Source organism: Humulus lupulus, chromosome 5 (genome assembly GCF_963169125.1).
Source record: "Humulus lupulus chromosome 5, drHumLupu1.1, whole genome shotgun sequence".
NCBI lineage: Eukaryota > Viridiplantae > Streptophyta > Magnoliopsida > Rosales > Cannabaceae > Humulus > Humulus lupulus.
In genome coordinates, this window is record NC_084797.1 from 143,311,492 (window position 1) to 143,336,147 (window position 24,656).

At 38.0% G+C, this 24,656-nt stretch overlaps 1 pseudogene; it reads right to left on the reverse strand.

The window, feature by feature from the left end:
• The window catches only part of LOC133779548 (negative regulator of systemic acquired resistance SNI1-like), a 30,721-nt pseudogene that overhangs the window by 486 nt on the left and 5,579 nt on the right, over positions 1 to 24,656 (reverse strand).

A 24,656-nucleotide genomic window follows, 5' to 3' on the forward strand; every position in this document is an offset into this window, starting at 1 on the left:
AAAGAGAGCTACTGTATACCTGACACCATCAGCTCTTGTAGTAGAACCTTCCTTATTTGCTTTCTTCTTAGATGTATCTAGCTCCATAATCTAAATATCGTGTAAAACTAAAAATCAGTGACTCAGATGAAACTGGCTCAAAACAATACAAATCGACTTCTCATGGGGGACTTACAATTGTGAGAAATTTTTGCATAGTAATGCAGGCATTCTTTCCAACCTCAAATAAAGCAACTATCACAGCTGATCACAACTTTTAGCTGATTTTTCTTCAGAAATTTCTGGATGTATTTCATCATCATTAAATGCAACAGAACTCTGGTACAGTTGACACATAAAAGTTAAACAATCCTTCACCAAGTTTTTGTAGTTTATTTTATGTGATCCCTACATTAGAAGATTAGCTTCAAACATAAGAGCCATGCTGCAGTAAAAATCACTTTGAAAATAGCACATCAACAAGAATAAATCCCTTCATTATTCTTTTCTTAAGATAGTACATACCAAAAACATGTTAAGCAAAGACTCTTTCAAATGCACCCAACTCATGAGACCTGCAAACAACAGTGATTTGCAGCTTAAGAATGTAGCCATGGAGTTAAATCCATAAAACCATACATACAATCATATGAACTACCTTCATATGCACTATTGCGCGGTACAAAATCACTTTCAAGAATGTTGACAAGATATTGAAATAATAACAGCTTTCTCAGGGACTGCACAAAAAAAAAAGGACTGTAATAAACAACATAGAATTAAAGAAGCATGCTAGTATTTAGATGAATTGCTCCCTACAATTACAAATATTGAAATATACTTCAAACAAGCAGAAACAAATTAAAAATGTCAGAAAATTAATTATAACTTTAGAAAGTCTAAAAAAAAAAAAGAAACAGCATTATTTATGCATCTCACTTGACAAGTTCAAAGCAGAGCCAATCACCAAGTATTGTCTAAAGCATTACAAGAAGGGCAAGGATACCATGAAAAAGTGAAAATATTTGGACAGACGGTATGTATTAATAATCTCCAAAAGTAAAGGCTTTATAGCCATGAACAGTAACGAGCAAGGTATTGTAATTAATTGAGCAGCAGTGGGATTCAAGAAATGGAGTACGAAAAACAACAACAGCAATAATAATAATAATAAAGACAAACCATAAACACAATCATATGAACTACCTTCACATGCACTATTGCGTGGTGCAAAATCAGAGAACTAGAAAGTTTAGAAAATATTAGTAATTATAAAACTATAAAAATTAGTGTAATTATCAGTGACCTGTATATTTCTACAGCTTTCTCTAGTTACAGTCATACTCCATACATTTCTAAGCTCCAAATTTGTTTTCACTTTATATATGAGATCATGTATATCCAATAGATGATAAAACAAATATCAAGTATTTACTTCACACAAGACATTATTGAACCATTCTTGGCTTCATCACCATGAACCTTGGTATACGATGTATTTAGCTTCCAGGAATTTAACCAGAGACATATCATACTTGGTTAAATATAATTATCAATTACAAAAAAGTCCTAAATTACAATAAACAATGAAAAGGAAACTAGATAACCAACCTTTGTATCAGACTTTTGAAAGTTCATTCCATTAGTCACATGAACAAGGTCTTGTATCAGGCAATGAATGTCCTGTGCTTCAGAAGATGATACATTATACAATGTGAAAGTATCATACCTAAGCAATCAATAACAGAAAAATGCTCCGAACAAATACATGTAACACAATTCAGCACTTGGACGTTAGCCATGAAATGAATGAGCTTTCTTTTACACTACTAACTTTTTCATCATTTTCTAGGTTATAAAAATGGCCAGATATACAGAGCAAAAAAATATATATTTTAAAAAAATTACATGTTTATCTATTATTTTTTTCTTGAATGTACAAATCTCCTCAACCAAGCTTTCGCCTCATAGGAAAGTTGAAAAGGACAAGGATAGGAAAAGGTAACAGCAAGCCACAAGCTCATTAGGAAATTCATGGTCCAGATATTAATATAAGGGGGCAAAGTCATATCGAGAAACACAATGTCTTAAACTTGTTATGGCATGGAGATGAGAAAGAATTTCAGAATCTTATTCAAAGTATATACAAAATGCAACAACCAGGAGAAATACATGTATTTAGAAATGCAATTAAGACTGACAAGGAAGAAAGAGAAACTAACTTACATAGGAGTCTACTGGTCCCCCCTGGTTTTTATCACCTTCTCTTCCGTGACTAGAAAACTCCGGACTGAGATCAAATGGCGACCAAGCCTAAGAAGCACAGAGAGAGTGTCCACTATAAGACAATGGATATGACTTGCAGCATCAAAATATAGAGAATATTGAAAAAGAGACCATTTTAAAATATAAATGCCCTCAGAGATTAATGCTAGAAATTTCATGAACATTGAAAATTCATTAAGAACCAATCACATCTTCAAGGTTTAAACACCACCACTTCAACCATCACCTTTGGCATTCACCACCACCAACAGCAAACACAGATTATCATCACCACAGCCAACATGAGAAAATAGTAATAAATAACAACAACACCATTTCAACTTGACATTCTTATCCTCAAAAACTAACAACAGCACCATTTCCAGCCGGATTTGAATAATATCGTTTATAAGAAAAAGAAAATTACAGCAAAACTAAAAAAACCATTAAAAATAAATAAATGGATAAAGAGTACTAGGAATTCTCCAAATGCATAAAAGTCCCCGTAACTCGTGGCTAATGAAGGCAATACTGTTAAAACAAATTTCAAGTATAAACCCAAAGAGAAGCCCAAAACTAAACTCTAGCATACAAAACTATTATTAAGAGTCAGACCAGTCTTTAAATATTCTCATATACCTTTCAACCATAGAACCTTAAGAGAAATGCAAAGATCTCACTTCCTCAAAACAACTAGCTTAATTTATGCCTCAATCACTCGTATAAAACACAAGTCTCGTAATAAGATAAAGATTGCACGTTGAAAGGATAACCCATGATATACTATCTCCATTCAACAAACTGTAACTCAAGTTCAGGACTTCAAAGAAAGCTAAATAATACAATACATACTTTCTTTACACACATATATATAACACATACATGTATATAGATCAAGTATAATATTTGAAATAAAAAACAGAATATCTTAAAAGAATATACCTTCTTATTCAGTTTATAGAGATCTTTCCCCTTTTTTGAAAGTTTAAATCAAGCCCTAAATCAACTTTTTCCAACCATATTTGTAATGAAGTGAGACCGGAAAAAAAAACACAATAAATTATGAGCACAACAGAGTCATCGGAGCATAAAAATACCCCATAAATACAAAAATGGATATTAAAAAAAAGCTTACTGTAATTGAGAGAGGGACACAAATTGGAGAAACATACCAGATTTTGCTTCCACCATGCGTCGAGGTGATGAAGACACACATAGTGTCGTCGTCGTCCTCCTGGGCAGATTGTATAAGTGGCGGGCAAGCTTAATCGTCCTCCTCCTGGGCAGATCGGTCGAGAAACGAAGAGAGAGAGGGGGTAAACGAAGAGAGAGAGGGGGGGTAAACGGGGAACGAAGAGAGAGAGAGGTGGTAAACGGGGAACAACAAGAGAGAGAGAGAGGGTAAACGGGGAATGAAGAGAGAGAGAGGGGAAATGGGGACCGACTGTGAAATGGGGAAATGGTTTTTTACTTTTTTTTTTTGGTCAATTGGACCGTGTGAAAAAAAATTTTGGGGGGGTGGGGGCTGGGGAAAATTAGGCGCCAATTAAGTCCCGCCTATATACATATATATATACTTATATATATATTATAATACTTTTTGAAAAGAGTTATATTTTTGTGTTATGGAAATGGGTTTTTGTTGTAGTGTAACTCGGGTTACGCCTTCATATCCTTAGTAACCCTTTTGTTGTGTTGCATTCAACAGGCTAACAACCATTACATATCATACAACATACATAAATACATGCAATCCAGTCATATCAAACCCAAGGAGAACATCATGAATTTCTTACATGGCACATTATTGTATATAACATTTATATTCATACAAGTTAATCTTACCGTTCATAGCATAACAAATAGAATTCTATCCCTTACCTCAGGTCCAAGCAATGCAAAAATTGACAAAGTTCACAACGAGCCTATAACCATAATCAAATAGCATCATTTAGCATCACATAAGACTTTCTTGTGCCCAACTCATATACTCCATGTGTGCATGGGCCACATTGTGAAAACTACACATATTTTCCAAACATGCATATTTACACATAAAATCACCAAAAGAATAATGCAAATTATAGCTATTCTACATGCATGGTTTTTAAGTAAAAATCATATGGTTGAATATTATACATATTTTTGAACTAAAAGTGCATTTGCATGCGACAAGCATAATATTTTCCTACGCACTTATTTCTATCATTTTCAAAATAATGATTTAGCAACATACTTTCTTACCATTATTTATTTCTTTTAAATCCCTAAGTTGATTAAATCTCTTAAGACATTATCTTTATTTTAATAAAAATAATTTATTTAGCCATTTAAAATAATAAAACCATTTATTATTTATTTTATTTTTAAAAATATTACATAGAAATAACAAAGACTTGAAATTACTTACTATACTTTTAATTATCATGTTTCCTTAAAAAATAACAATTTTATTTAAATTAATAAAATTACAAAATTTATGTGAGAAAAATATAAATTTTAAGTGTGATAAAAATATATTTTGCTTGTATTATGTTAAGACTAAATTTTCAGTTTAGATTCATATGTGATAATCAAATAATTAATTTTAATTTATTAACTAAACTTTCAGCTGCCATTTAATTTATTTAAAAATCACAAGTGAATTAATCTAAATATTTTTCTTAATTAAAATAAAGAAAATCATATCTATTAAAATGAACACCGATGGTTACTTTTAAAATACCATTTTTTGTATATTTACATAGTTTAGGTGTTATATTATTTCACAAACACACAAATTTTCTTTTAATTAAAACAATTTCCAATATTTTTACAAAAAATTCCAGCAACAAAATAAACTCAAAAATCACCATCTTGAAATTAAAATCTCATATTTTATAAAAAAAAAAAAAAAAAAAATCAGCTGGTATTCATTTGAGTAAAAACACTATTTTAATGTATATTAAAATATCTTTTAATTTCTTAAAAACATCATAGAACTTGCAAAATCATTTAAGCATGCAAAATCATTATTTTCATCATATTCTAAACCATTTAAACACAAAAAATTCAGCAAGCTTAAGAAATTAAGAATCCATCTTTTCATCATGCTTCACAAAAATTTACACAATAACCATACATGTTTAAATCTATACAAATAGATCACCAACCCTAGCATGTTTTTATCATTCAAGTAATCCAAGAGAAAAAAAAATTATCATAGACCCATTTAAAATCTCACAAACAACCTATGATGTTTCTAAGATTATAATTGACATGAACACATAAAGTTGAACTAACATGCTTGAATAACCACCCCTAGGCCGAAATTCCACAAGCCAAAAATAAAAAAAATCCTTGCATGCTTACACATAGAACTTTTAAGCCAAAACATACATAGCATCAAATCATAGGAAAAACCTTAGGCAATATAACATCAACACCACCATACTTATGATTATAAGATCAAAACAATTATCCTTAATAAGAGATTGACATAATCACCATACATCAACAATAAAATATTGCCACAAACCACAACACCAAGAATACCCAAGCCCACACCTAGGTCAAATCCCTCATGCATCAAAATAAAATTATATCCATCAATCCATATAACCCAAGAAAGCATAATAACATTAGGGCTAAAGATTCATTACCTCTCTTGATTGTAGAATCAAGAATACAAAAGTGACCAACACCAAAACTATATCCACCCCTTGATCAAGCCTAGGGTTTCAAATCCCACATGAAGAAAAGGTGAAACCAACAACAACATCAACAAAAGGAAAAACTTGTCAAAACCAAGAATCATGAGAAGAGAATCTAGAAACCACAATTACAAAGAACACATACCCTAGGATTGAACCCTCTTCTTCTTCCTTTTCTCATCCTCCTTCTCTTTCTCTCTCTAGTTCGTCCATTCTCTCTCTCTCTCCTTCTCTCACTAGGTCGACGGCTCCAAGGCTCCAAATGGCCTCATTTTTTTTCCTCTTCCCTTTTTATTCCCTCATGGCCGAATACCCTAGCCCCAAACAAGAAAAGGAAACTAATTTCTTTTCTTTTTATTTTATTTTATTTAATCCCTTGATTTCTTACATTTTTAATAAAGGGTGGTGGACCTTCCTTTTTCCCATCCAATTTCATATAAATGTGGGATCTCAAAAAAAGGAAACAACCCTCCTAGCTTGTGTTCACACTCCACATGCCACCCTCCTCATTTCCTCTTCCTTTATTTATTTATTTTTTCTTCTAATTAAATAAAATAAATCTAATAAAATGAAGTAAAAAAAATGTGTAGAAAATCTATACAAGTGCACCATGAAACCACGCACATGCACACACTCAAACACTTGGGTGCATCACTACTTACCATGCACCTTGGTGCATTCAACCAAAACTTAATTATTCACAAAATTAAAAATAAATAAACAATTAGCAATTAAATTCACAAAATTATACCAAACAATTCTAACAACTAATTTAAACAAATAAATAAAATAATTCACAACACTTAACAATTAAATAAAATAAAGCACAAAATTTAATATATAAAAAAAAGTTGGTGCGCTACATTTAGGTCTTCCATTCATAAAAATGGAATATGATACTAAAGAAATGCATCCCTTTGTCCACGATCTCTAGAATGCACTAAATCATTTTTTTCCAACACAAAGTCCAAGAATTCCTATTCCACATAATCATACGACTTTTCTAAAATAAATTTTAAACACCATTCCATTTTTCCTTTACTTTTATACTCTTTTACAACCTCATTTTCCACCAAGGCTATATTCAGTATCTATCTTCCCTCAACGAAATCCCCTTGTGTCTCATAGATTGTACCAGCAAGTACTCCTCTCAATCTACTAGAATGTATGTTAGAGAAAATCTTATAAAGACTTATAACGAGCTTGAACAATCGATAAGTTTTCACCTAAATTTCGAGAATAAATAAACAATCTCGAAATGTAGGCTAGTAAAGTGTAAGCTCAGAATTAGTAAGTATTAACATTATACTTGTACAAATAAACATGATGTTCCAAATAGACATGTCATTTGCACTCAAGCATCAGACGCAGGCTCGAAGGCAACAAGAAGTCTCCTCTCAAAGGTGAGTTCAATGGATCCATCAAGCAAGAAGATAGTCACAACTAGAACGATGAGCTCAAAGCTATGTATGATCTCGAAAGCACGTTCAAGCTCGAAGATGCATTAAACTAATATGCGGAGATGTCGTGAGGGAATCTCTATAATCATGGGGATTTAATTCAAACTGTGTAATCAACCCTATTTTTTAGGGATATTTATCTACAATTAATGCAATTAATTGTATTTTAATTAATAGATTTGTATTTTAAATTCAAACTTGATATGTATCTTGTAATATCCCTAAGATTGAGGGAGAATTCTTGGAACCGGGTCTATAAATAGCCTAGGTTTAGTCATTTCTACTCAAGCGTTATTTTGTACTAAGAAAAGCTCTATGAAATTGCTCTAAAAAAAGCTTTATCGCAAATCTTAATAAAAGTGACTCGTGGACGTAGGCAGATTTTACCTGCTGAACCACGTAAAAAATCTATGTTCTTCTTTTCTTGCTAACCTATACATTTGCTTCATTGCTCTTACTTTTAGTTGATGAAAAACATCGTCAATAGTTTGGTGCTTTCATTGAGAGCATTAAGCATTCGCATTCTTTCATACCTTTTGTTGAACAAACAATGGCTGCACCCGCTGGAAACGTCCCTGGATCTAGAAATGGTCAACCATTGCCTAGAATCCCCAAGGAGAACACTCCCTAAACAGAGGAACATCTCCAATGACCTGGCAAATAGTCAATGAATGAGGAAAATATTGCTGAAGGGAGTGCGACATTGGGCCCGCAGGAACCTGGTCAAGTGTCCAGGCCATCTAACAAGGAGTGTTATTATTATCCTGAGAGATATGTGCCAATGGTGGAGTTGGAGAATCAAAGGTTGTGAGAAAGTTTGGCTGAATGAAGAAATGATGAGGAGGGATGCAGAATTACAGGTGCTCCCACGATGGACTAGGGGACGTCCTCAAGGTAGTGGTGCGGCAAGGGTGGCCGAACAAAGGGCCAAACAAGGTCAAGTAACATGGGTTAGAGCGAGTACTATAATCAACCAGTCCGGGGTATCATCTCAAAACTCCTCACGAACCAACCAGCCAAGAGAGGTTCTAGTCTCCATTGGGAACAACCGAGCTGCCCTGTAAGCAGCCCGGAATAATAACCCAGAACCAGCGAGGCCAGTCACGAACAATGAGAGAACACATCCCTATCCAATTAGGCATTCTCCATCACCTATTAGACACCCATCGCCAATATGAGATGTACCCCAGGGAGCTCCTAGTAGAAACCGAGCTGGGAAAGGACACCTCAGAGGGCTGCCCAAAGTGCTAGGAGTGGAAGCTAGGACAAAATCCATCAAGCTCGACCCGAGCATAGAGGTGGACACGGGATCCCACCAAGGGCACATCAAGAACATTTCCAGGTTAGACCACCCCACCCATCGGGAAGTTATGTGTTGAGGTCACGTGCTACTGGAGCTAGGGTGAACATGAATAATCTACCTCAAAAATATGCCCCACAACAACAATAGCAGCCACAAAGAACTGTTAGTTTCCTTGAGGGAAGCCAGGATTATAGCAGGTTGGTGAGTGTCTATAACACCAAGTCTAGATATTATGAGAACTATCTGAATGATCATCCTGATCTTCAAGATCATCTAAACAAAAATCAAGGACAATTCAACCGGAAAAAATCTGACCTGAGGGCACATTTAAATGTTGAAAGGGAGCCCTTACAGCCTGTGTATGGGAATTACTATAACCCTATACTGCAATAAGGAGCTGGAGTTCCTATGAACAATAACCAGCTCCCAGTGGTATAGGCTCCCCCTTTGATGGAATCAGTTCAAGAAAGAATTAACCAACTCGAGGAAGCGTTCAGGCTTCTTTGAGAAGGGAAAAACAAGGATAAGGCTTGTGGCTTAGATGAGGAGCTCGAGCCCTTTTCACAACATATCTCGAGCATGCCCTTTTCCAATGGATACAATAAACCTCAAGTGGCACCTTACGACGAGACTACCAATCCAAGCAGCCACGTGAGCACCTTCAATACAGTAATGAGGGCTAGAAATGTCGGATATGAGCTCAGATGCATGTTCTTCCCAACCACACTTACTGGACCAACAAAGAGTTAGTTTGACAAATTTCAAAGGCACTCGATCTCGTCATGGGAATAGCTCTCTAAGGAATTCAAGAAACAATTCCAGGCTGTGAAAAGCATCAAGCCTGAGGCTTCCTCCTTGACAAATATGAGGCAGCAGCCATGAGAATGATTAAAGAGTTACTTGGTGAGGTTTAATATAGAGGTAGCCCGAGCTCGCAATGTTGATGACGGTGCGAGCCAGAGTATTACCAAGAATTCCCCTTTGGGATGATATGCAAAGGAAGCCCATGAGAATGATAATCGAGTTCACCACTCGAGCTCAGAGGTTCGTCAATGTAGAAGATGCAAGGTCATCACTTAAACAAGCTCCCCCCCCCCCCTACCTCAATAACTACAGTGATCAACATTAACTCAACTACGAACTCGACCACAGCATCTGTGGCACAACCCTCAAGAGAAAATTCTTCTAAGAGGAAGAAGAATGAAGGAAATAACCATGAGGCAGACAGGGGTAAAAGAAGAGAGGAGATAAGCATTTCTTTATATACATCATATATACCGAGCTCACAGACACTCGTGAGAACATATTTCTCGCAAATGAAAATCAAGTCCCATTTAGACCAGAAGGATTGTGACATCAACGCAACTGGAGGGATTCGAATAAGTTCTACAGATTCCACAAAGACATAGGTCGTACAATTCAGGAATACAAACAGCTAAAAGATGAGATCAAATGACTGATCCCGAGGGGTTACCTCGAACAATATGTCTGAAACCGAAATCAAGCCCAGGCACCGCCTAATCAAAGGGCAACTTTGGCTCAACCTGCTCAACAAACCGCGGCACCACCTATAAGGGAGGATAATCAACCTCCTCCAATCGATGCAGTAGATGTGATAAGTATCGCTGGGGGACCTTACTCGCATAGGCGAGCATAAATGCTCAAAAGAGGTATGTCTAAGAGTTGAAAACTGGAGACAGATCTCCCTACGTGACTAAACTGTGAGCTTCTAAACAATAGATGGTCAAAACCCAACCGATCACTTTTACAAAAGAAGTCGCTTCCCACGTCCAATTTCCTCACAATGACCCCCTGGTCATAACATTCCAGCTCAAAAATAAGAGGGTTCACCAAATCCACATCGATAGCGGGAGCTCGGTCAACTTCCTCTAAAAGGCGACATTGGAAAAAAGGGGTTGTTTGTTCGAGACCTAAAATCTTGTGCAACAACCCTGTACGGATTCTCAGGGGAGGGAATCGCTAGTACAGGATCCATTGAGCTCCCAGTCACCTTATGAGACTATCCAATCTCGATAACTAAGATGCTGGAATTTAAAGTAGTGGACACCCCATCAGCCTACAATGTCCTGCTCGGGAGACCAGCCCTGATTGGACTGGGGGCAGTTACATCAATTAGGCATTTGGTTATAAAGTTCCCAACACCTAGTGGTATAGGGTCATTGAAAGGAGATCAATTAGCAGCTCAAGAATGTTACATTATCTCCAGGATGGGAAAGGCCAAATAAGTGCATAGGCACTGTTAATTATAGAGGAAATCGAAGAAAGAATCTACAAGGTCGAAGAAGAAAACAACCCCAGAATTGAAGAAGAAAGGGCCAACCTCGGTCCCTTTAAAGAGCTCCAAGACATTCAACTCGGTGATAGGGAAACTGCCAAGGTTGTAAAAAATGGGAAGAACCTCACAAAGGAAGCGAGATAGCAATTAATTTGCTTCCTGACGGAAAATCAAGATGTATTCACGTGTTCGCACTCAGGCATGATTTGGATTAGTACCAATGTTATAAGCCACACACTAAACATCGACAAAAGCTTCCCTACGAAATAGCAAAAGTGAAGACTCCTCAACGACGAGAGGAAAAAGGCCTTGAAAGAGGAGGTTGATAGATTAAAGGCATATCGGTTTATTCGAGATGCTTTTTACCTAGAATGGGTAGCTAAACCAGTACTATTCCTAAAACCGAACAGCAAGTGGCAAACTTGCATCAATTATTCAGACCTCAACAAAGCTACCCCAAAATATTGTTTTTCTGTTGCCTTGAATCGACCAGCTCATTGATGCAACCTCGGGTCACGATATTATGTCGTTCATGGATGCATATTCTAAATATAACCAGATAGTAATGCATGCACCCGACTAGGAGCATACGAGCTTCATGATGGACAAAGGGCTATATTTTTACAATGTAATGCCTTTCGGACTAAAAAATATTGAAACGATGTACCAAAGATTTTTACTTGTAAATAGAATGTTTGCCGAACAGAATTGAAAAAAGATGAAAGTGTTTGTGGACAACATTCTGGTCAAGTCCAAACACAATAATAACCATGTTGACGACCTTGCAGAATGCTACACTGTACTTTGAAAGTATAACATGAGATTGAACCCACAAAAGTTCTTATTCGGGGTATCTTCGGGAAGGTTCTTAGGATTTATAGGGAATGCTCAAGGCATCGAGGCAAACCCGGATAAGATCAAAGCATTAATCGACATGCCTTCACCTCGAAAGCATAAAGACATCCAAAGTTTAATGGAACAAATGGAAGCTTTGAGTAGGTTCATCTCAAAATCTACAGACAAATGTCTCCATTCATTAATCTTTTGAGAGGGGGCGAGAAGTTTGAGTGGTCAGACAAGTGTGAGCTTGCCTTCTAGGCTCTCAAAAAGCACTTTGATGAGCCACCAATCTTAACCAAACTAGACCAGTCACGGGGGAATATTGTAGTTTTACCTCGCTACAACTGAGCTTACAATTAGTGCAACACTATTTTGGGAGGATAAGAAAGTACAAAGACTACTCTACTACATCAGCAAAAGACTACTGGGAGCTGAATCGAGATATCCACTTATTGACGCGGTTTTTCGCCAACAATGTATTAAGAAATAATAAGGGTAGATTAGTGCTTAATGGTAAACCTTAATTAAAATATCAAGAATTCACTCAAGAACACATAAATTTTATGTGGTTCATTGGTTAAAATCCACCTAGTCTCCGAGTCACTATTATTACTGTTTCTCTCACTATTTTGGCAAAGTTTCGGTATTACAGAATAATTCCCATTTTCCTGTCCAACATTCCTAGTATTTATAGGGGAAATCCATGGACAGGTTTGGTAGCCGCATGAGTCAATCACGCATTTACATATTGTATATATTCAATACAAATAATTCCCATTTATATGGGGATATGATTTGATAATAGAATAAATATGTTCCTGCTATCTTAGATAATAAATATGACATCCTGGTCATAAATAAACATATAAATATATCCTGAGTCTCTGGGGATCCCAGAATATGCATTATAGTTGAATCGTCATGAGTTGGATATCTCCTCCAAACTCGTGCTTCGACAGTTATCTGATTCTGAGCTCGTGCTTAACAGCCATCGAGCTCTTAGTTCGCGATAAACTCAAGACGCCTAACACCATGTTTGATATTTATGAATCCTGAGCTTTCCACATGGATAATAAGGAGTATTCTACTTGGTTATTTTTCTGTGTATTTATCTACCAGTTGTCCCCGAGGTAAAGAATGATCACGTCGATATAAGGTTGCATCTACTATTACGTACCGCGGAGCTTGATAGAGTATTTTTCTCGCGTCTTTTCTGTCATTAGGTAACTTTCCAGTTGCGAGGTATTCCATTATAGGAGTCATCCAAGTTGGTCTTATGTCGATCATTTTGACTTCTACCATTTCTTCCGTTACACTCGGGCTCTCCAAGAACTCTACTGGCACTACATTTAACGTCTTAGCCTCTTTTGTGGTAGCAAGTCATGCCAAAGCATCAGCGTTAGAGTTTTGCTTGCGGGGTATTTGTTCAACAAAGGTGTACTCAAATTCAGACAATTCTCCCTTTACCTTAGCTAGGTAGGCTGCCATCTTGGTACCTCGAGCATGATACTCTCCCAATGCATGATTGACCACAAGTTGGGAATCAATATAGCATTGGATGGCTTTCGCCTTGAGCTCTCTTGTCACTCTCAGCCCTGCCAGTAAGGCCTCACATTTTGCTTCATTGTCGGATGCCTCAAATCTGAATCTCAGAGTTGTAAGGCCTCACATTCTTCTTCCTTGTTCGATGGCCTTCTGGTGAGAGTAAGATGATCCCAGCTCCTGATAAGTTCTCGTTTGACGATCCATCAACAAAATTTTTCCATAATTCTTGCACCAACTCCCTCAAGAGCTCTTCTTTAAAACTGGCGCATTCAGCCATAAAGCCAGTAAGGGCCTAACTCTTGATTGAGGTCCGTGGGATGCACAATATCTCAAACTAGCTATGTTTGATGGCCCATTTTAAGAGACATCCTGACGTTTCAAGTTTTTTCAAAACCTGTCTTAAAGGTTGGTCGGTCAAGATGTTGATTGAATGGGACTGGAAATATGGCCGGAGCTTTCTCGATGCCAATATCAGACAGAATGTCAGCTTCTCTGTCAGTGGATATCGTGACTCGGCTCTGAGAAGTCTCTTGCTTACATAATATACTGGTTTCTAAGCACGGTCTTCTTCTCGAACTAACAGGGCACTGACTGCATTCTCTATCACAGCCAAATAAAGGAACAAAGATTCGCCATACGTAGGTTTAGATAATACCGGGGGCTCAGCCAAGTGCATTTTTAGGTCACGGAATGCTTGTTCGCACTCCTCGGTCCACTCAAAATTCTTATTACCTCTGAGCAAGTTGTAGAATGACAGACACTTGCCTGTGGATTTTGAAATGAATCTATTCAAAGCCGCCACCCTTCCAGCTAGGCTTTGAACTTCTTTTTGCAACCTGGGTGAGGGCATTTCTAACAACAACCTGATTTTCTCACGATTCTCCTCTATTCCCCTTGTGTTGACTATGAATCCCAGGAATTTTCCAGATGCCACTCCGAAAGTACATTTCTAGGGATTCAACTTCATGTCATACCTCCTTAATATTCCAAGACATTCTTCTAGATCAGACACAAGGTTATTGGCAGTTTTTGATTTGAAAAGCATGTAATCGACATACACCTCCATATTTCTCCCGATCTGGCTAGCGAACATTTTGTTGACCAAGCGTTGATATGTAGCCCCGGCATTCTTTAGCCCGAAGGGCATAACTTTATAACAGTATATGTTATGTTCGCCCATGAAGCTAGTATGTTCCTGGTCTACATGATTCATCATGATCTGGTTATATCCAGAATACGCTCCCATGAAGGACATGAGCTCGTGACCTGCCATGGCATCTACCAACTGGCCAATCCTTGGCAGTGGGAAATAATCCTTGGGACAAGATTTATTTAGATCAGAGAAGTCAATACACGTCCTCCACTTCTTGTTTGGCTTCGGGACCAGCATGGGATTGGTGACCCAAATCGGGTATCTTGCCTCCCAGATAAACCCGCATTTTAATAACCGAGCTACTTCTTCCTCAAAGGCTTTAGCTCGGACCATTCCCAACACATCTCCATTTTTGGGATTTTGCAGGCACATTCTTGTCCAAATTTAAGGTGTGTGTGATTACACTTGAACTTATTCCCACCATATCTTCATGCGACCAAACAAAGATGTCCATGTTTTCCTGTAAGAAATCAACCAGCTCCTTCTTCCTTTTATCGTCAAGATTCTTTCCAATCTTTATGACTCTTGAAGCTTCTTTGGCGTCAATGTTTACTTCCTCGAGCTCTTCTATGGCCCGGATCTCTAATCTGTCTTTACCTACCCATGGGTCAATGTCATCGCATTGGGTATCCTTACTATCCCCTTTTTCCTGAGGTTCTTCTGTCCTGTGAGTAACTTCTACTTACTAGGACTCCTCACCTCCGTCATTTATGGCCATCGCTTGCTGTCCGAGTTGTGATTTTCCCTTCATAGAAATGTTGTAGCATTCTCTGGCAGTGAGCTGATCACCTCTGATGGTGCATATTCCTACAACTGAGGGGAATTTCATTGCTAGGTGGTGGATAAAGGTTATGGCTTCAAATGCCATCAGCGCAAGTCAGCCCAAAATCACATTGTATGTAGCCTGACAATCGATTACCACGAACTCAAGCAACTTGGAAATAGTTCGTGACTCTTCTCCCAATGTCACCACCAATTTGATTATCCTGATGGCTACCGACCCTTCACTAGAAAACCCGTACAGAATCATTGAGGTTGCCTTCAAATCAACTACGGATAACTCCATTTTTTCCAGGGTGGACCTGAAAAGTAGATTCACAGAACTTCTGTTATCCACTAGTGTTCTTCGGACCCTTCGGTTGGCAAGCTGAACGATTACTACCACCGGATCATTATGTGGGAATTGGACGTGGCTAGCATCCTCTTCTGTGAAAATGATTTGTTGCTTTTCCAATCGTTGCTGTTTCGATAACCATTGTTCCAGGACGAACTCCACCCCGTTATGGGACTTCAGTTCGTTAATGTACCTCTTTTGGGCCCCGCTACTCGTGCCCGCCAAATGAGGTCCTCCTGAAATGGTGGATATACCTCCCCCTACTATCGAGGAGGGTCGATTTGATTTACTTGAGCTCCAGGTTGGCTAGTCGAAGCTTCTGGAATAGGTAGCAGGGTCTGACCAACAAGCTGACTCAGATTTAGTCGATTTCAGGCATATTGGGCCAAAGGTCCTGCCCTAATGAGGGTTTCAATCTCATCCTTCAACAGCTGGAAATCATCAGTGTTATGACCGATGTCATTGTGGAACCGACAAAACTTTGAGGGATCCCTCTTCACCCTCTAGTTCCTCAATATTTCAGGCTTCTTCCATGGAAGGCGACTAGAATTGGCCAGAAAAATGTGCTCACGTGTATCCGTTGGGTTAGTATACATGGCGTACACAGGCTTAAACTTCTTTGCGGGCTTAATTTTTTTTCGTCCTGCTCTGGTCGGGTTCACCATTCCCTTTTCTTTTGTTATTCCCTTTTGGTTATTTTGGGTAACAGTTTGGGCTGTAATTGCCGCATCTGTTGTCGCTCCAAAGGGTTGGATATGGGTCTAGCTAGTTCATGCAATAGAAGCCCACGCCTCCTCGAGATTTATCCACTCTTGAGCCCGAGCTAAGAATTCATCTATGCTCTTAACTTCTTTTCTTTTAATTTCCTACCATAGGTCGCCCCCAACAAGGATTCCCATCCTCAGTGCCATGAGTTTGGAGCTGTCATTAGCATCCCTAGCTCATGTAGCAACATTGGAAAATCTACTCAGATATGCCTTCAACGTTTCTCTAGGATGCTGCTTTACGTTGGCCTATGTATTAGCCTTAACTCGAGCTGCAAGTGAAGCTCGGAATGCTTTTTTGAACTCGGAGGAAAACTGTAACGTCCTACGTTTTTGGGTACCTTTAAACGACTCGGGTCGGGATTTTTCCCCCGGGTTAAGAATATTATTTTAAATAATATTATATTTTGTTTGTAAGTATTCCATGAGTTATTGCTAGCCAAAATATGAATTTTGTGATTTTAAAAGTCAAGATAAGACTTTCGCTCCTGGACCGACACAAAAACCCTGATCGGGTGAAAATCTCGGAAAATAAAACGAAAAATCATGGCAATTATATTTTGGGCATAAAATACATTCATAAAAGTTAAAGTTTGGTCAAAAATAATAAACCTAAAAGAAAATGGAAATTTTAAGGCATTTTGTGTTAAATGCCTAATTTTGCCGAAATGGGGAATTTTATTCCATGAATGGACCTTAGGTTAAATTTTATTATGTGATTAATTAAATTAAATGTGAGAGACATTTAATTTAATTAATTAATGTTAAGTTTGGTAATTAAAACTTAATAATAGTGAAAAAGGTGTCAAAAGTCAATTTGGACTTTTCTTCTTATGAAACATTTATTAACCCTTTAAAAAAAAAAAAAAATGAAATGATCATATATGGCAAAGGGTGGCCGGCCATGTGGTCTTTTAGAGTTGTGTGAACCCACTTTTATAAGATTTAAATCCCATTTAATTAAAGGTTAGGGATAAAAGCAAGTGGGTAAAACACTTGAGTGTTTTTAGGGTAAATTAGATAGTATATAACTCTTCCATCCCTCCCCAACCGACCACACCACTCTCTCACATTCAATCATCTGATTTTTGAAGACCTCTCAAAGTGTTCTCTCCATTTTTCAAGCCCAAGAACACCAAGGAAACTTTGAGGCTAAGTCTTGGTCTAGGAAGTATTTTCCCTAAGGTAAACTTTCACTAATCTAGGTTTTTGTAAAGTTTTAAGCATAGAGTTTCAAATAGCTAATTTACTATGTTGTTGGGGGAAGTTTTTTAGGGTTTTTGAAAGGTTTTGAAGGAGTCAAAGCTTATAGGAAGGTCCAAACCTTAAGCAAGAACACCAAAGAGGTAAAAAGTTTACTTTTGATGAGTTTGTTGAGGGTTTTTAGTTTTAAGCATTATTTTGTATATCTAATGCTTAGAGTTTCTTGTTGATGATGTAATAAGGTTATGGTAGTTGTTTAATAATTTTTATGATGCATGTGTATTGATTTTTGAAAATGGGAACCAAAACCCCCAAGGGTTTTGTAGGATACCCTAAAACAAAACATGTTTTAAGCTGTGACTTCCAAGGGGTCAAGCAGCCACTGTATATTGTTTTTGTAAAATTAAATTGTACTGTTATGTTGTTGATATTGAGTAAATAAAATTGAGCTTTTGAAACACTAAAAAATGTTTAGAAATGAGTAAGTTATGCTATTTCAAAGTTTAGGTAAAAAACTGTTTTTTCGTATTCTCATTTTCGGAACCAAGTTTGGACAGCCACTGTATAGGGAAAATGAACCCAGTTTTTTCTAAAATTTTGTGGACATATTTCTGGCATAACCTATTAGTCCATTGTAAAATTTGGTAAGAAAATATTAAACGGTTTGAAAGTTATTAACTGTCAAAGTTTGGAAAAAATAAGGACTTGAAAATAAGGTAATTTTTACCTCATTGTTGGAAAATGATTTCACCAATAAAAAATGCTCATTTGGACCTAAGATTTTACAAAGACCTAAATGGCATAACAAAAATGGGATTGGGAAATTTTGGTAACAATTGGGTAAGTAAATTTCAAGATATGAACTAACGAAGTATGTAGTTAAAAATGTGAAAAATAGGTTTTTCACACTTAGTGTAAAAATGATATTTTGGAACATAAGGTAAAAAGTAAAATTTTGTTTATTTCAAGATATAAAATGGTAAGTCTTGAAATTATATTTTCACTAAAATTTACCCTTTGAGTTTAAATGAATTATTTTTATTAAAGAGTTTTTATTCTTTCTAAAAATAAGAGATTTAATTTATTAATAGTTAATAAATTAAAAGAGGGTTTAAAACCCTATATTTTGAGAAAATAATTAAATGAATGATTTTTCTAGTAAGTAAAATTGATTAATTTCTTTTGGAAAATTAATTAGTCAAGATGAGAAATTTATAACGGTTTTCCTAATTAAGACAAATTAGGCAATTTTCTTAAAACGGTTTTTAGATATTAAAACCTTAAGAAAAATAAAAGGAAAATTTAAAGAGTTTATTTTCTTTAAAAATAATTAAGGAATTTATTTGTATTTTCTGGATATAATACTGGCTAAAATCTTACATATTTTAACCGACTAGTCGAAAGTGCAGGTTAATAGCGATACCTTGAGAGAGTAAGATTTTTAGCAGGTTGTGGGGAAATACCATTGTGATACCCGAGCCTAGGTATCGAGACCTTAGGATAGGTCTCCCCGAGACTTAGGGTTTAGTCTCGAATATTTTGTATAACTTTTCTTAATAGGTTTAAAACCCAAATAAGGATTATAAATCCTTACAAATGACTTTTATTAAAATGACCAAACTGCCCAAAATAATAATAATGAATTATTAGTGCCATAATTAATCCGAGTATACTGTATGGATAACTACAGTATTGGCTAAGCGTAACTGGACTGAACGTTGGAGGGTGAAAACTTGCTGAGCGCTAAGGACTCCAAGTAAGTCAACTTATATTGTATGGCTGCAACATGAAATGATTATTGTCTTGTATGTTAGTATAGGGATACATGCACATATATAGGCTGTCATAGAAAGTTGCTTAGAGTCGTTAGTCTAGTGAGTGCTGATTTAGAAAATATGAACGGTAGAAGTCCGTCATATCCTAGACGGTTGATCCCCGTCACACTGCTTGATTTTATTTATGTCCGGTTCATTACCGCGATGAGTGGCCATGAGATGAGGATAAGCTGGTTAAACCTAGGGGCGCCAAGATAAATGGGACCTAGGGGCCCTCATGCTTACTTAATCATTGGACGGTTAGAATCCGAGCAAGTGCTCTGATAAGTTATTCCCGGATAGCAGCCGTGAATATTGGCCATTCCGTGAGAGTGCCTAGAGATACTAGGGGTTGCCAAGATAGAGTGAGGTTGAACACCCTAGGGGCAGCTGCTCACCAGCACCACTGATTAACATAGAAGTCTCCGTAAAACCGTGTAAATTGGATTACGCTCTTGGATAAGTAGCGATGCCCTAGGTAACACGATAGTAACCCTTGATGAGAATATTTATTGGCTAGATCTTAGTGTGGAGACTCGGTTCTCTTTTACAGATTAGCAATTATGTTGGACGGCGCGTTACGCATGAATTGTTAGAAATTGTCGAGCGTTGGTCTCGAATTATGTTGTGATATAATATATCTGCTTGCTCTGGGATTTTCTGAGTGCAGGGATATAATTGTTGATAAGATATAGTTGTGATATAATATATCTGCTTGTTCTGGGATTTTTCTGAGTGCAGGATTTTTATCTAGATATGAATTAATTTATCCTTGGTTATCAGGCATGACCATAAGTTTGCCAGGATGCTTTAGCGTTCTTGAAATTGATTGTGTAGGGTCCGGATCCCTATTTCTCTATCTGCTTTGTTTGAAAGTTGATCTTACTAAGCGTTTTCGCTTACCTAGTTGTTTCATGTTGTAGGTAAGGGCAAGGGCAGGGCAGAGCAGTGAGCGCTGGAGTCTAAATGTACATGTGGACCGACCTTTTGGGAAGCCTTTTTATTTTTGGAAATATTGTGTAATTTTCCTAAACTAGGCTCACTCTAATCTTTATAAAACATGTTTGTAACTAAATGTTAAGTATGGCCATACGACTTTTTAAAAAGTTTTTTTTTCTATGGGTTTTTGAGACATTTTGTTAAATGAAAACATTTATATTTCCGCATTATCGAGTCTTGAAAATCCGGGTCGTTACAAAAACGTCTTCCACGAGCATATGGAATGTTTCTTGTATTGCTTAAACCACTATCTGGCTGTCCCGACCAAAGTTGTAGGGAACAAAATACACCTTAGGTCAAACCCAACATTATGGGCCATGATCATGGTGTTGAACATTCTGAGGTGATCTGACGAATCTCCATCTCCATCAAATTTTGACAAGTGTGGCATCCTGAAACGCATAGGATATGTCGCCTCCGCAATATTTGGAGCAAAAGGCTCAAGCTCTTCATCTGAGTCGCAATTGTCTTTTTCCTTTTGGGACAAGATTTTTTTCATTTGCTCTTCTATTAAAGCTAGCCTCTCGAGGGTTTGGTCCCTGGTCCCTAGGTTAGCTGGGGGCTATTCAATAGCTCCCATCCTATCATGCGTGTTTGACGGGTTATTGTCCCTCCAAGTTCAAGCTTGGTTTTGTGAGGCATTCCCATTATCGCGTACTATGGACAGACCTCCCTCCTATCGAGTATAGCTAATATCACCATCCCAAACTGGATACCTTCTCTGCAAGTTCAGACGATTGCGCAAATCGAGTTGTGGATCATACCAAGGGCTTTGTGCTAAACTCAAATGATTCCTTAGGTCATTTTCGGACCTACCGCTTCTATGGCTTCTGGTCCAGTAACTCCCATTTGTGAAGGTTACAGCTTGCGGCGGGGGCCGAGGACCTAGATTCTCGACATATGTTCGTGGGACGTAAGTACTGTCCAATAGGGGAGGATTTCTCCTACTGTCTCCATGAGCTGGAATATTCCATTGAGGACGAGGTGGTGTTGGATGTCGTATAGGTGATGGGGGATGCCTTATATGTGAGGCTATCTTTGTTCCATCAGGACAGACTAAATTAGCCCGCATCTATTCTACTCCAATGTCTCTAGTTCTTTGTTCATGTTGATCCGATCGCAGCGTAGGAGGATTTGTTGGAGCATTTTGTCTTCGTGAGACTGTTCCAGCCCCTCCTCATGGATTGTCATGGGCATTCATGGGGACCTATAAAGAAGGCACTGAACTTGGGGTTGCAGTCCTAATCGACCGATTGACTTACTGACGACCCCTATGATGGTTGCTTGGTCGAGCATTATGGTAATCTTGCCCCGCAAGTATAGAGCTTGGAGTGGCAGTTCTAATTGATCGACTCGGATTGGATTGATTATTCTTGTGGGACTTATGAGATCCAATTTTCCTCTTTCCGACATTAACGTCAGTTACAAGAGGGGGTAACCGAGCCAAAACCTCCTCAAACTGTTTGTTTGCCCTAGCGAGATGGCTCCTTAGTTGCATGTTTTCCATCTCAATGGCAGTTAGGTAGTCTGGGTTTGGGTTTGAGGGTAATGACGCCGAACTCCCAGTGTCACCTTGATCCTCCAGTTGTTTTCCCGGACGTTGTTGAATCTTAGTGCCACGTTCGTCCAGAACAATGGGATGATGGGCCTCCTGCCTACCAGGCTGTTCTGTCTCATTATCGTGCATTGAGCGAGTGAGCACCGTGATGGAAATCAACTAGGATTTTGTGAAGCACTAATTTGCTCTCAATGAAAGCACCAAATGGTTGACGCGGTTTTTCGCCAATAGTGTATTAAGAAATAATAAGGGCAGATTAGTGCTTAATGGTAAACCATAACGAAAATATTAATAATTCACTCAAGAACACAGAACTTTTACGTGGTTCCGTGGTTAAAATCCACCTAGTCCACGAGTCACTATTATTACTGTTTCTCTCACTATTTTGGCAGAGTTGTGATATTACATAATAATTCCTCTTTTCCTATCCAACATTCCCAGTATTTATAGGGGAAATCCATGGACAGGTTTGGGTAACCGCATGAGTCAATCACGCATTTACATAATGTCTATATTCAATACAAATAATTCCCATTTATATGGGGATATGATTTGATAACAGAATAAATATGTTCCTGCTGTCTCGGATAATAAATATGACAGCCTGGTCATAAATAAACGTATAAACATATCCCGAGTCTCTGGGGATCCCAAAATATGCATTATATTTGAATCATCACGAGCTAGATATCTCCTCCAAACTAGTGCTTTAATATTTTTATGATTCTGAGCTCGTGCTTAGCAGCCATCGTGTTCTTAGTTCGCGATAAACTCAGGATGCCTAACACCATATCTGATATTTATGAATCCTGAGCTGTCCACATGGATAATAAGCAGATATTCTACTTGGTTATTTTTCCGTGTATTTATCTGCCAGCTGTACCCGAGCTGAGTAAATGAAGTCGTGCTAAAAATAGGATACAACACCACTTATAGAAAAACTAACACAATGCCTAGTTCATGCGTCTCAAAAGCTTAGACCATACTTTCAAGTGCATCCCATTCATGTGCTAATTGATCAGCCACTAAGACAGATATTAGAAAAACCTTAAGCATCCGGAAGACTATTAAAGTGGGCAGTTGAACCCAGGCAATTTGAGATCACATTCTCGTGATCCGCAGGGGGAAAGACCGGGTAAAAAGCTGTGCAATCTCACATTGCCTGGGGGAGTTCAAGTGTGATGATTCTAAGACTGTGTAGGTATGGGACTACATAGTTGAAGAGGGGCTAAATGGATTGATGGGTACTACCTATGCCAACAAGATGTATCTTCTTTTCGGTAGCCCATCAATTGAGAACTCCAAAGTTAAGCGTGCTTGACCTGGAGTAGTCTCATGATGGGTGACCTCTTGGGAAGTTTTCACGAGAAGCGTGCAAGTGAGGACAAAGCTGGAAAGACTCGTGTTGGTTTGCAGAGCCAATCGTCATTCTAGGAAGCAGCCATAGTGGCATGGGGTGTTACATACCACCCGAGAACGACGATAAAAGGTCAAGCATTGGAAGACTTTATAGTCGAATGTACAGGAATAACCAACAAAGAATTCATAACCCCAGCTCGCGAGCTGTGGAGACTTTATGTCGATGGATCCTCCAATGAGACCGGATCAGGGTAGGCATTATCATAATAACTCCATCAGGAAACAATTTTCACTCTGCCTTAAGGTTTGGCTTCGAGGCTACAAATAACTAGGCTGAGTATAAGGCACTATTAGCAGGGCTACAAGTAGCTTCCAAACTGAAAGCTAAGGCCATATACTGCTATAGTGATTCTCAGTTGGTAGTCAACCAATTGTTAGGAGAGTACCAGGCTCGGGGGATTAATATGGCAGCAGACTTGGAAAAATTATGAGAGGCGTTCGAACAATTTGAGTTATATGTGATCAAACAGGTTTCTCAAGAACAGAACTCAAATGCAGATGCCCTAGCTTGACTTGCCACAACCAGGGAGGCTGGCACACTAAACATGGTACCAATGGAATTCTTACTAGAATCAAGCATAACCGATCTTGACGACGTCGAAGTCGACATGATAGACTCACAGCCTACTTGGATGACACCTATAATCGACTACCTTGAAACTGGGAACCTGCCTGTAGATCGGAACAAGACCCAAAAACTGATGTACAAAATACCAAGGTACACTATCTTGGTAGAAAGATTGTACAGAAGAGGATATTCCATGTCATTATTGCGATGTGTAACCCCACCCGAAGCTAAGAAAATCCTAGAAGAAATTCACGAAGGATTTTATGGAGATCACGCCGGGGGGCACAGCCTCTCGAAAAAAGTATTAAGGCATGGATATTTCTGGCCAATAGTAAAGGCGGACTCATTTGAATACGTAAAGTGTTGTGACAAGTGTCAACAATTTGCCTCGATACCTTGAGCTCCACCAACTGAGCTCACCATGATGAGTTACCCTTGGCCATTCGTCGTATGGGGAATTGACCTCATTAGATCCCACCAACAAGAAAAGGTAGAGCCAGATATGTAGTAGTTGTCGTAGACTGCTTCACTAAATGGATCGAGGCTGAAACTCTGGCTAGAATCACCTCAAAGAAGGTTCTAGACTTTGTGGTGAAGAACATCATTTGTAGATATTGGATGCCAAGGATAATAGTCTTGGACAATGGAACCCAGCTCAACAGCGAGCTGATCACACAATTTTGC